The sequence below is a fragment of the Urocampus carinirostris genome, chromosome 10, assembly GCF_059441175.1.
Source record: "Urocampus carinirostris isolate Australia breed hairy pipefish chromosome 10, RoL_Ucar_1.0, whole genome shotgun sequence".
In the NCBI taxonomy this organism is placed as follows: domain Eukaryota; kingdom Metazoa; phylum Chordata; class Actinopteri; order Syngnathiformes; family Syngnathidae; genus Urocampus; species Urocampus carinirostris.
Genome location: NC_142358.1, coordinates 8,138,298 through 8,151,034, shown reverse-complemented (window position 1 = coordinate 8,151,034; position 12,737 = coordinate 8,138,298). Strand labels below are relative to the sequence as shown.

At 42.1% G+C, this 12,737-nt stretch overlaps 1 long non-coding RNA gene across 1 annotated transcript; it reads right to left on the bottom strand.

Moving 5' to 3' along the window:
- Positions 1 to 2,484: 2,484 nt before the first annotated feature.
- On the bottom strand, positions 2,485 to 12,367 carry LOC148357611 (uncharacterized). The gene is made up of 3 exons (XR_015851536.1): positions 12,234 to 12,367; positions 3,030 to 3,158; positions 2,485 to 2,905 (listed from the first exon to the last, which is right to left on the bottom strand). It is a non-coding gene; the product is annotated as an uncharacterized LOC148357611 (long non-coding RNA).
- Between the last annotated feature and the right edge of the window lie 370 nt (positions 12,368 to 12,737).

Here is a 12,737-nt window from a genome sequence, read left to right as displayed (position 1 = left end):
AAAATTAGATGTGGTCAAATACAGTTTTGACGGTGCCGATTGGCGAAGACAAGATCGAGAAGGGCATTTTTGCTATCTACTGTGTAATTGAGCCTCCGTTTTTTTCTTCTTAGCTTTAAAGTTATAGTTCAGCATTTACTGCAAATTGCAAAAAGTCTTGATACATTGCCAAGCAAAGCTTTATTGATCTATTGCTTTGTGGTTTACATTAATTCTTGTTAGTGGGCAAAACATACCCATGCAAGTGCCAACCCTGAAGGACGTTAAAGGGTGTTGCTCCCCTTCCTTTCCCCGTACATACTCTTGCACTCTAGTTAGACATTCCCACTCAAAACCTTTTGTGTTTTGAGCAGTAATTGCAGTCACACAATTATCTAATTACAGTAGAACCCTGGTATACGATGTTCATAACTGAAAATATTAAAATATCGAAATAAAAGTGACCTAGGGTGTCCTGAAAGGTGCTGTGAAATAAAATATATTATTATTAAAATGGTATATAGTAACTACTTCTTACATGTATAGGATTAAAACATTAATAAATATACATTTAACGGGGGAAAATAAATTGGATTTACCTTTGGCGTGACGGGATTTGAGCTAGTACAGTGGTGTTTTAGGTGGATACAGAGGTGGGGTTAACTCTTGTGAGGATTGTCAAGCCAATAGTGACTTTTCTGCTTTAATCACCTCCTTACTCTTAATAAATTGTTGCTTGGTTATGGCTATACTTCTTAGAGACGTGTGAGGAGTCGTGTGCCTCCTTAATATTTTTTATCTCAATGTTTGCTTCCATTGTTATCATCTTTTTGCTTTTGCCTTTAGCATCAGTGCAAGTCATTGGACCAAAAATAATGACAAGTTGTTACACAAAATTCCAAACTTGACAATGACAGAAACATGGAGCATTGTGGAATGAAGGGATGATTCAAATCAATAGCAGAACAGCTTTTGATGCAGAAAAAACGAAGACAGTCCTCTTAGAGACGCAACTTGTCATACACACAAACACTTGGTGTTGATGTCATATGGTGGGGAAAATGGTGTAATGAAGGACCTAAAAAACATACTATTCCGCATACGTAAAATATTGTAAAGCAGGTAGGAAGATGTGCGGCGAGTCGTTTGTTGTTGTAATTGTTTACAATTTGCATTGACATGACCTTGAAAGCAATATCCAAGAAAGTATAAGTTATCTGCAACAGGGCCTTAGCTCCCTTGACCACCGCAGACCAGCGCCCAATCGATATCTTCCTGATTAGCGTCACTGTGTGCACAGAGTAAGACGAGATATTAGGCTGAGAAAAAAAAGTGCTTGTTTACACTGAAGGACCAGCAGCTAAGTTTAGCAGGGAATCCAGGACGACATATCGGCTTTCAGAGGCGATGACACTCGAGTACGAGTCTACAGACTGTAGACAAACATAAAAATTATGTTGGGAGTCCAATTGAAAATCCTCTTGGGGAACATGATGCATAATTTCTTGCAAAATCGGCTTCGATTATACCAACACTTTTTACTTCACGTCCGTGGGAATCGATTTATCAGTGCAAACTACACACAAGACAACACAAGAAAGCACAAACTGTGACTATATACGTTTGAGTTAATGGCATAAGACGGGGTTAATCGAAAGTAAACACGCAAAAAGCGTAAAGGCTCACTGGGGGCAAGAGGAGAAGCAATGGTCGGGGAGGTGATATCTCTTGCATCACGGCTGCAGGCGCATTCCACTTCGTTGCTTCTCTTTTACCGCGTTGTTGCGGCATTGAAGTGACTCTGCAGTGGATGTTGCAAGGAAAAATGTAAGCTTAGCCTTCAGTCTGATGGCTATCGTCTCAATGCAAAGTTGGACAGATATTTGTTTTCTGTACGTCACAACCCGATGCTGCTGTGGAATGCTACTTTTTGAGAGCAAAATCGTAGTGATCATTACCCTACAACAACTCTGATAATTCTTCAGACACTATTCATCAAAATACCAGTTTTGAACAAGTTTTTGCCTCCATTATTATATAAGTCTTAAAGGTTAAATACTACTTTAAGGCGATAAGGTCGGCATGTCTGTGTTTATCTGAGTCTCTCTCTTTAACTGTCTCTGCATTAGTCTCTCAGTCTGTGTCATTCTGTCTCTGTCTGTCACTACCTGCTTTATCTCTCTCTCTCTCTCTCTCTCTCTCTCTCTCTCTCTCTCTCTCTCTCTATCTCTCTATCTCTCCCTCTCTACCTCTCTCCCTCTCTCTGACTGTCGCAGTATTTATGTGTCAGTTAGTGTCCGTCTCTTTCTGCCTGTGTCTGTTTTTCTGTCTTGGCCTGTCTCTATATGTCTGTCTCTGTCTCTTCCTTTTTTGCCATTTCTGTCTCTCTCTGGCAACATCTGTTGTTCTGTTTGTCTGTCTGTCTCTCTCTATGTCTTTGTCATTGTGTGTCTGTCGGTGGCTGTCTTTCTCTGCCTACGTCTGTCGTAGTCCATCTGAATCAAGTTAAGTCAAGTCACATTTATTTATATAGCCCTTAATCACAAAAATGTCTCAAAAGACTGCACAGGATTACAATTACACAATTACCTAATCTTAAACCAACATGCAGGCAAGGAACAACTCAAAACCTCAGCGTGAGGAAAAAGAGAAACCTTGGGAAGGGACCTCACAAGTGGTAATCCCCCTTTCAGGATGACCGGGGTGAATTACATTTAGCATTACAGTACACAAACATAGTAAACACTAGGTAACATGTTGAAAATGTGTCCGGAAAGTGCATGACAGCAACGACGCCCCCAGCCTGTAAACTCGTCCATAAAAAGTCAATGACAGCCACGACGCAGCTTCCCATCTCTGCCAGCTGGTCAATGCAGGCGTTGACATGCTTCAGGTCAGAAGCTGGTCCGCTGACTCATCTCAAATCCTTCTTGTTCGTATCACCACCAGGCAGGCAGTCGGAAAAAGACAGGACAATACAGAATATGAGGTGTGCATCAATCATAAGCTTAGGAATAGAAGTGTGTCTTAAGTCTTGATTTAAAACCTACCATTGAGGTTGCAGATCTTATCTCCGGAGGCATAGCACGGATGGAGAACGCTCTCAAGCCTGCAGATTTCTTGGCTCTCGGAGTCACAAGTAGACCGGCATTTTCCGAGCACAGACTCCGTGCAGGAACCTTAAAGTCACATCTTAAGTGGACTGGGAGCCAGTGCAAGTTTACATGCTCAAACTTTGTTGTCTTAGCCAAAATTCTAGCTGCCGCATTCTGAACCAGCTGCAAACTTTTGATGCTAGACATCGGGAGACCAGAAAGCAATACATTACAGTAATCAAGCCAAGAAGTAATAAATGAAATGAAATGATCTGCATTTATATAGTGCTTTTCAAGTCAATGACTTCCCAAAGCACTTTACAATGTGCTCCACATTTCCCAATAGCGGCCTTGCAGCCATGTAAGGCGCTAACCTTCTTATTGGGGGTATTGGGGGTTCAGTGTCTTACCCAAGGACACTTCGACATGTAACACGGACGAGCCGGGATTCGAACTGGGATCCCTTGATCCCAAGACGAGCGCTCTACCTCCTGACCTAAACCATGAGAGTACAGTTCCTGAGATACCAATGCATTCTAGGCGAACAAGTAATATGTTGTGGTCGACAGTATCAAAAGCGAGACCCAACAGCAGTAACATTGATGAGGCACCGGAATCTATTGCTAAAAGGAAATCATTGGTTACTTTAGCCAGGGTTGTCTCAGTAGAGTGATTTGCCCTAAATGCTGACTGGACAGTTTCAAAGAGGTTATTTTCTGACATGAAGTCATTTAGCTGCTGTGCAACGACCTTTTCAAGTAATTTTGCAAAACATGTCAGATTTGAAACTGGCCTATAATTACCTAGGCTTTCTGGGTCAAGGTTAGGTCGCTTAAGCGTGGGTTTAATGAAGGCAGACTTAAGGGCTACAGGAACAATACCCAAGGATAGCGATATAATAATAATATTTAAAACTGATGGTCCTAAGATCCCAAACAGATCCTTCACCAGTGAAGCTGGAAACGGATCAAGCAGGCAAGTAGTTTGTTTGGCCCTACTGACCATCTGTGTTGGACTATCAAGGGGCAAATCATTGAAACTGGAGAATGATTTTGAACAACCGCCGACACGGTCCTTACCTAAGACCTCTACATCTTTGAGGTAGGACAAGGTTACAGAGCGTTCATTTACAATTTTATTTCTGATGAGTTGAATCTTTTTATTAAAAAAATCCATGAAGTCATTAGCAGAATAAGTAGAACTATTTGGGTTAAGTTGTTGTCTGGTAAGTTTCGCCATTGTGTCAAACAAAAATTTCGGATTATTCTTATGTATAACGATAATCTTAGAGAAAAAAGATGCTTTAGCTGGGGCAAGAGCTACTTTATATTTCAGCAAGCTGTCACACCAGGCCAGTCGGAAGACCTCCAGCTTTGTAGTGCGCCATTTTCGTTCAAGTTTTCTGCAACCTTGTTTGAGTGACCTGGTTTCTTCAGTAGAATAGAGAAAAGAATAGAATAGAATAAAATAGAATATACCTTTATTGTCATTGTTACAAATGGGCTAACATATTGTGACAACGAAATTGGGCATGACACTCCAGTTTTACATATTCATAGTGAGGTATGAGCAAGAAGATAAAGGAACAGAGAAGATAATGTTATAAGACAAGGGGGATAAGGCTATAGTTATAATTTACATGGTATTTACACAAGAAATGTCGGCATGTGGGATGTTACATACAGGGTTGTCGTGATAACGTCGGTATCGTAACGGTTGTGCAATATTGCATTTGGTGCAAAGTCATCATAGTGCAAAAATAGTCAGCATGAAACAGGAAATGGTCAGACATTGTGCAATTTGAGCATTAAACGTAGTGCAGTCGACATGTGCAAGAACAAGACATGAGTAACATTATATTCGTATGAGGTAGTGTTGGCACGAGTTTTCAGTTTTTTTGTGCGGTGTCTGTTTGAGCAGTGAACAAACATAGTGCAGACAGCATGTACGTGAGTACCATTTTACATACGTGTGTGGTAGTTTTTTGCAACAGTTTTCAGTTTTTTGTGCGGTGTCTGTTTAGGGTGGTAATGGCTGTGGGGAAGAAACTGTCTCTGAGTCTGTTCGTTTTTGCTTTGTGTGACCTGTAGCGCTTGCCGGAAGGCAGCAGGTCGAAGAGATGGTGGCCGGGGTGAGAAAAGTCCTTGATGATGTTTTCTGCTCTGCTAAGGTAGCGAGAGCAGGCAATGTCCTCCAGACTGGGCAGAGAGCAGCTGACGATTCTCTGGGCTGTTTTGATGATCCTCTGGAGCTTTTTCCTGTCTGCTGCTGTGCACCCAGCATACCACACCGTGATGCAGTATGTTAGGATGCTCTCCACTGTGGCTTTGTAGAAGGACACCTGCAGCTGCTGTTTTAGGTTATTTTTCCTGAGCAATCTCAGGAAGTGCAGTCGCTGCTGGGCCTTCCCTACCACCGCTCTGGTGTTTGCAGACCAGGAGAGGTCGTCGGAGATGTGCACGCCCAGGAATTTGAACGAGTGGACTCTCTCTACACAGTCTCCCTTTATGATGAGTGGTGCTGGATTCCTGCCATTCCTTCTGATATCCAGAATCAGTTCTTTTGTTTTTGTGGTGTTCAATATGAGGTGGTTTTCCGAACACCACGTTGAAAGTGACTCAACCTCATCCCTGTACGCCGCCTCGTCCCGTTCAGAGATGAGGCCGATCAAGGTGGTATCGTCAGCGAACTTAATGATAGTGTTTGTGGGGTGGGTCGGTGAGCAGTCGGAGCTGTAGAGGGTGAAAAGCAGGGGGCTCAGTGCACAACCTTGGGGGGAGCCAGTGTTCAGTGTTAGGGTGGGAGAGACGTGGGTACCGAGTTTCACCGACTGTGGGCGGTTGGAGAGGAAGTCCATTATCCAGTGGCAGATGGAGGGAGAGAGTCCTAGGTGTGCAAGTTTCTCCACCAGGATCTCCGGGATAATGGTGTTGAAGGCTGAGCTGAAGTCCAGGAAGAGCATTCTGGCGTAGCTCCCCCGGTGATCCAGGTGTTTCAGCACGGTGTGAAGTGCTGTGTTTATGGCGTCGTCAGTGGAGCGGTTTGCCCTGTAGGCAAACTGGTGGGGGTCCAGTGTGAGTGGCAGGGAGTTTTTGATGTGCCGGGACACTAACTTCTCGAAGCACTTCATGACCACAGGCGTAAGAGCTATAGGCCTGTAGTCGTTGAGGCTTTCCACTGCTGACTTTTTGGGGATGGGAATGATGGTGGAAGTTTTGAGGCAGGGTGGGACGGTCGCCTGTGACAGGGACCGGTTGAAGATGGTGGTGAAGACCCCAGCCAGCGGATTGGAACAGTCCCTGAGTACCCTCCCTGGTACTCCATCCGGACCAGTTGCCTTCCTGGGGTTTATGGTATTCAGCGCACGCCTAACTTCGTGCTCCTGAAATGTGAGGGAGTTGCTGCTGGTTGTTGGTGGGTGTGATGTGGCTGTTTGTGGCCTACCAGCTTCAAAGCGAGCGAAGAACTGATTAAGGTCCTCAGCTAGTGAAGCCTCAGCCTCAACAGTTGCCAGGTTGTGGCCTCTGAAGTTGGTGATGTGTTGGAGGCCCTGCCACATCCTCCTCGGGTCTTTTCCAGCGAAGAGGTGCTCGATCCTCCTTGTGTAGGCTGCTTTTGCTTCCTTGATGCCTCTCTTCAGGTCAGCCCTGGCCACCCCGTAAAGAGCCTTGTCTCCAGACCTGAAGGCGGTGTTGCGGTGTTTGAGGAGGGTGCGCACCTCGCTGGACATCCAGGGTTTTTGGTTTGGGTAGTTTTTGATTTTTTTATATACTGTGACTTCATCCGTGCAGTAAACCAAGGTGTATGCTTCTTAGGTCGAAATGTATGCCTTAGGTGCGCCACAGAATCAAGAACATTAAGCAAAGCAGTAGTAAAGTTGTTTGTAAGTGAGTCAACAGGCCCAGTGTACGAAGGGAAGGCTGCAGTTACCATAGCTAATAGTTCTTTAAAGCTAAAGTCGTTGTAGGGTGGATATTGCAACTGCTAAAACCTATAGTTTCCTTATCACAGTAAACATTAAATAGCACCTCACACTTAACAAGATAGTGATAGTAATCAGAGATGGCATTAGGATACGGTAACACTTTAACATTTGAGGCTACTATGCCCAAGGTCAGAACAAGATCTAGAGTGTTCCCATCTTCATGAGTGGGCACATCAACTATTTGATTGAAACCAAATGTATCAATCAGTGACTTAAAAGTAATTGCAAGTGAATTTGATGGGGAGTTTATGTGAACATTAAAATCACCAATAATTAGAATAGAATAGAATAGAATATACCTTTATTGTCATTGTTACAAATGGGCTAACATATTGTGACAACGAAATTGGGCATGACACTCCAGTTTTACACATTCATAGTGAGGTATGAGCAAGAAGATAAAGGAACAGAGAAGATAATGTTATAAGACAAGGGGGATAAGGCTATAGTTATAATTTACATGGTATTTACACAAGAAATGTCGGCATGTGGGATGTTACATACAGGGTTGTCGTGATAACGTCGGTATCGTAACGGTTGTGCAATATTGCATTTGGTGCAAAGTCATCATAGTGCAAAAATAGTCAGCATGAAACAGGAAATGGTCAGACATTGTGTATAAGTTACTAAGTCTATTAACAGTTCCGAAAATTAATCCAAAGAATTTGAGTATGGTCCAGGTGGGGGATACACAACAACTACATAAATTGGTGTTGACATTAAGGACCTCATAACAAGTGCTTCAAATGTTTTAAATACAGTAGGGGTACCAGGAGTAAATTTCAACTTACTTTCCGATATAAGAGCAAGGCCTCCACCTTTTTTGCATGGTCGTGCCAAGTGCGAACTCACAAAGTTAGGGGGAGAAGCCTCATTTAACACTACAAACTCATTAGGTCTTAACCAGGTCTCACAAAGGCCAATAAGGTTAAGATTGTGTTCATTAATAAGGTCATTGACAAGTAAAGCTTTGGAGGCTAGTGATCTAATATTCAGAAGGCCAAGCTTTAGCACTGTGGACTGAATAGAGCCCTTTCCCGAGTTTTGAACCTTAATGGTAACCTTAGTGGTAACCTTCACAGGATTATACTGCCAGTCCTGCCAGTGAATCTACGTCGTTCTGTCTGTGTCTGTTGGTGTTGTCTCTGTTGGTGTTGTGTCTGTTGGTGTCTGACTCTCTTTGTCTCTCTCTCTCGTTCTGTCTCTTCCTTTTCCACTGTATCTGTCACTCTTTCGCTGCCTTTTCCTCTATGTGTCTGTGCCTCTCTTTCCTCAAATCTCTGTCTGTGTCAGTCTGTGTCAGACTGTCTCTGTCTCATCCTGTCCCTTCCTGTCTCTCTGTCTCTGTGTATCTATGACTCTATTATTCTCTCTCTCTCTCTCTCTCTCTCTCTCTCTCTCTCTCTCTCTCTCTCTCTCTCTCTCTCTCTCTCTCTCTCTCTCTCTCTCTCTCTCTCTCTCACTCTCACTCTCTCTCTCTCTCTCTCTCTCTCTCTCTCTCTCTCTCTCTCTAACTCTCTTTCTCTCTCATGTTTCTTTCTACGTTTTCTTGTTTGCCCTCTCGCTCTCCCTCTCAGACTTTATGTGCATGACTTGGTCGATAATGGTCCCCAGCCAATTACAAACCACATAATAGCTTAGATTTATTTGACGTCTCTCAAGGGATAAAAGGACACTTTTTTCCCCTCAAAGATGTCTGAAACATTTTATTACCTCACACAGGAACCGCTATCATGTTTAACAAATTGGATTTTCAATTTAATTTGCGTCTTTGCACAGATATCACCTCAAGAATATCTGTTTTCGCGAGAAAACGATGCATTCACGTAATTAAAAGGACACAAACAGGGAGCCTTGCCCTAGGTTTTGTGTCTGCCTTTTACATGCCTTTTCTGGGAGAGTCCCATCTTTAAACACACCAAAATAAACAGAAACAGCCAGAGATCAGAAAAATAACACCGGAGAGTCAGCTGCTGAGCATGTAAAGTTTCACAAATACACTTATGAAAACACACTAAGCAGCTGGATAGTTAGTTTGGATAGATCATTCACTCTCGCAGGTCGCAGCAGGAGAATGGAGGCGGTAATATGATAATATTTAGAGATTAGACTTTTTAGCACGTGCTGACACGTTATGATTATATTCACTGTGAAGCAATAATGCTTGATGTACTGCTCTTTGGAAAACTTACTGTCACTGCTTCATCAAGATGAAATTTCTCCATATCTTCAAGTTCTACTCTAATTATCTTATTCATATTATATTCATGAGCAACAAGATATGGTGAGGGCATCATTCTAGAATGCACAGTATTTTGGTGTGGTCAGTAGGGGAACAGAATTACAGTGATAATGTGGTTCTAAATAATGATATATTCAGGATCGGTGTCCAACCATTGAATTGTTCGAGTACCGATTTTTTTTTTTCCATAGATTGTGGAGGTATTTATTTTTACACGTTCTTACACATTACAGAATATCCAAAATGTACATAAAACCTGTACAAGCTTAAATATTTGAATGTATGAAATTGAAGTATTGTGCAGTTTAAAACAGGGATAGTAGAATATATTATTTATTTGTCACATACAAGATTACCGGCGGGCAGCACGGCGGCGCAGTGGTTAGCGCGTGTGCGGCACAGTTCTAAGGTTTTGGAAACCTCCTGTGTGGGTTCAAATCCAGCTACCGGACTTCCTGTGCGGAGTTTGTATGTTCTCCCTGTGCTTGCGTGGGTTTCCTCCGGGCACTCCGGTTTCCTCCCACATTCCAAAGACATGCATTTCAGGTGGATTGGCTGGTCCAAATTGTCCCTAGGTGTGAATGAGCGAGTGAGTTGTCTGTCCCTGTGTGCCCTGCAATTGGCTGGCAACCAGTTCAGGGTGTCCCCTGCCCACTGCCCGATGATTGCTGGGATGGGCTCCAGCACCCCCGCGGCCCTACTGAGAATAAGCGGTGCAGCTAATGAGATGAGATGAGATGAGAAAATTACCGGCAAAAGCAAAACAATCTCTAGTAGAAAAAAACCTACATCACATTTACCCACTAAAACTGTTCTAAAACACCACAAAAAGAAGATCGTACCCAAAATATATATATATTAAAAAAAACCTCAAATATAACTTTAATAAACCATTTATTGTACTTCCAAGCAGTGCTTCAATGGCACACACTCGTTGACTTTAGCTCGCTACCTCTCATCCATTATGCTAGTTAGTTAGCTGTCATCCATTTAATAAATTTTGCTAGCTTGACCATTGTTTTATTTTTTACTTCTCCTTATCAATACCTTTCTTAACAATTCATTGTTATCGGCAAAACAATGCAATAAAAATCATTAAATCACATGAAAGGCTCAATATGTGTTCTTTGACAAACAAACTCTTTCAAAATGATTCTAGCCGTGTTTGGCTCTGCTTGGGTTCATCCAAGTTAAGGTTTTTCGTTCGTATACTGAAACATAATTCATTTTTCATTGCTAATTATCTTGCTAGTAATCCATCCATCTATTTTTGCCAACTAGCTTGCTAGCTATCATCCATCCTGCCATTTCTGCTAGGTAGCTTTAATCCATCTAGCCATCCATCCGTCCATCCATGCATCCATTCATCCATACATCCATACATCCATCCATCCATGCATCCATGCATCCATGCATCCATGCATCCATGCATCCATGCATCCATCCATCCATCCATCCATCCATCCATCTGTGTTAGCTAGTTATGTAGCTGGATACTTATCCATTTTGCTGACTATTTAGCACTCATTCATCCCTCCATCCATCCATCCATCCATCCCTCCCTCCATCCATCCATCCATCCATCCATCCATCCATCCATCCATCCATCCATCCATCCATCCATCCATCCATCCATCCATCCATCAATCTATTTTTGCTAGCTTGATGCTTATTCTCTCATTTCCTTCTCCTTATCACTAACGTTCTTGGATATTCTTTGTTATCGGGAAAAATGCAGTAAAATATATTGAGAGAAACAATAAATTATCAACATGTGTTATCCGACTGACGATCTCTCTCGAACCGGGCTTGAATGGCAAAGATTAAACATTTTATCCCAAATTTCAAAAATATCTTATCTCACTCTGCCACGCGTTCGGCTGTGGTGCACTGGACTATAAGGCGCTACAGTAGGAACGTTGACAAAACAGTCGGATAGGTCAGTCAAACTTTATTAACCCCTTAATGTTCTGACGGAAAAAGCAAATATGTGTCTCAGACACGTATAGATACTTTACAATGTCACCAGACACCAAATACGACATGCCCCACATTCTTGGAAAGCTCTTTTGGAATGCAAGATATGCTGATCCTTCAAAGTTATACTCATCTCAGAAACATCTGGATCAGTCTGAAACAAGATACCCAAGAAATATAAAGCCCACCAAAGATGTCGTCTTGCAGCCATCACATTCGATGATAATACGCAACCATGGTCCCCCTGCATCCGTGAGTGTAGTGAATCTAACAGTGTAAAAAACTTGTGATGATGCTGACAATTTTTTTTAAATCCGCCGAAAAGCATTCCTGCATCGATGAGCGTTACTTGTTTCTAGCTGACTATTTAGCTCCATAATTCTCGTTTTAAACATGCTAGGAAAATTATTTTCTCTAGGTCGTAGACCAACCTAAGGTGTGATTCACATCTTTTTTGGCAAATTGCAGGCTTTATTTTACCCCACTTTAGCCTATACAAGCCTGTAAATGCTAAAAAAGGACCCGCCTCCTTTACCTCCAAATAAATGTACCCAATAGTGACCAATTCAAATTCTGATTGACACATTGGTTAGGAAATTAAACGCCATTATACATATCCCAGCATGCACCGCGCACTACTTCTACGGAATCGTATTATAAGGCACATGGTCGGCTTTGGAAAAAAATAAAGGCTTTTAGGTGCGCCTTGTATTGCGGAAAACACGCTATGTTAAATTTTTGTCCAAAGTCCGGAACAAATATTACTCAAATATTTTGGTCGAATACTGAGTGAGTCCTTAGAGCACCAACACATTACTGTATATATATTATGAGCGCCATAAACAAATGAGCGACCAATTGCAAAATTCCTAATGATTCCACCAATAAAATACATAATTTCCAGCGGCTTACAAAAATCAAAGTTAATCTATGCATGCATTTGCAGGATAATTACCAGGCAAAGCTGACTTGTGGCTTGAGATGATTTAAACGTCGCACGTGGTTAATGTCAGAATCCGTCAGCGATGTTTCATTGCACCTATTAAATATTTACCGAGCCGAGAGTAGATAAACATAAACAGAAAGTTGTCGTGAGTGCAATGAAAAGCTGAACAGGTTACATTTGCAAAGTAATTGCGGTCGATATAAATGGATGACTCATTAAAAGACAAGTGGAACAAAGTCACCAGTGTGCTTACAAAACGAATTCCGGTGGGCGTTTTAATTGTGATCCTGCACACTAGTTCAGCAAAAAGGAGCAAATCTGAGAATGTGACAATGGTGAAGCAAATTAAGCTTGTTTTCAGTGTAAAGAAAGAATTTACGTGATTGTTGCCCGGTATGCAGCTATGGGCAACCCCAAAACAATTATTTTGCAAGATATTTTGGTTCACTTTGAGTCTTCATTGTTTGTAATGTTCCTTGGGCTTTTTAGCACTCGTTTTCAGTTGCACTAAAC